Raw genomic sequence first — 1,359 nt, forward strand, 5'->3', positions numbered from 1 at the left:
ATATATGTATATGTATGTATGTATGTATGTATACGTACATATATATATATAGTAGACTCCCTTTGGTCATGACTGACCATGGGATTGCACCTAGAAATGTACCCTCCCAGGCACAAGTCCGGGCATGGTTGTTCATAGAATACCAGCAGTCGCCCATGCATACCGGCCTCTCCACTCCACGCCCTTTTTTTCTCCAAGGGAAAGACAAAGGCCGATACAGCTTGGCACCTGTGACGTCACAACTCAGTTCTACGGCTGAGTGAACTGGAGCAACGAGAAATAAAGTGTCTTGCTCAAGAACAGGCGCAGGAGTGGCTGTGTGTGGTAAGTAGGTTGCTTACCAACCACATGGTTCCGAGTTCAGTCCCACTGCGGGGCACCTTCGGCACTTGTCTTCTACTATAGCCTCGGGCCGACCAAAGCCTTGTGAGTGGATTTGGTTGACGGAAACTGAAAGAAGCTTGTCATGTATATATATGTATGTGTGTGTATATGTTTGTGTCTGTGCTTGTCCCTCCAACATCGATTGACAACCGATGCAGGTGTGTTTACGTCCCTGTAACTTAGCGGTTTGCAAAAAGAAACCAATAAAATAAGTACTAGGCTTACAAAGAATAAGTCCTGGGGTCGATTTGCTCGACTAAAGGCGGTGCTCCAGCATGGCCGCAGTTAAATGACTGAAACAAGTAAAAGAATAAAGGAATAAAGGAATATATATATGCATTAACAGAAAGGAAAATATAATCATAGATTTATAAATATCTGCACAATATTTCAGTATGTGTATATTTGTATATGTGTATATATCTGTACGTATGTATGTAATATAAGTATATACTCATATATATGTATGTAAGTGGATATAAAGACATAAATAACTGTATACATATATATATATATGCACATACATTCATACATGCATACATACATAGATACATACATACATACATACATACATACATACATACATACTTACATACGTACGTACGTACGTATGTACGTACGGACATAAATGCATATAGACATATACATTTCACTATATACATAATTTACTGAAAGATGAAAATAAAAATAGGTTCGGAGGGTAAGAAACAAACTCATATCTATAGCATGATAACATTTTACTGCTGACTTTGCCTGTAGAAACTTTAAGTAATAGAGAGAATGTTTTATGTGCGAGATTACAACTCTGTTCTTATCTTGAATTCTTCAGGAGCTGGATCGATTCATTCGAAGTCAATTGAGTCATTGCTGAAATCGTTTTCTTTTTATTATTTAGCAGTCTGAAGGCTTAAACACACAGATGCATACACAGGCGCATGTATATATATATATATATATATATATATATATATATAT

At 36.9% G+C, this 1,359-nt stretch overlaps 1 protein-coding gene across 4 annotated transcripts in view; it reads left to right on the forward strand.

Annotated features, from left to right (window-relative positions):
* Positions 1–1,359, forward strand: part of LOC106877599 (probable G-protein coupled receptor CG31760) — a 1,064,573-nt gene that overhangs the window by 230,678 nt on the left and 832,536 nt on the right. The gene's annotated exons all lie outside the window — the stretch shown is intronic.

The sequence above is a fragment of the Octopus bimaculoides genome, chromosome 9, assembly GCF_001194135.2.
Source record: "Octopus bimaculoides isolate UCB-OBI-ISO-001 chromosome 9, ASM119413v2, whole genome shotgun sequence".
NCBI classification, from domain to species: Eukaryota; Metazoa; Mollusca; class Cephalopoda; order Octopoda; family Octopodidae; genus Octopus; species Octopus bimaculoides.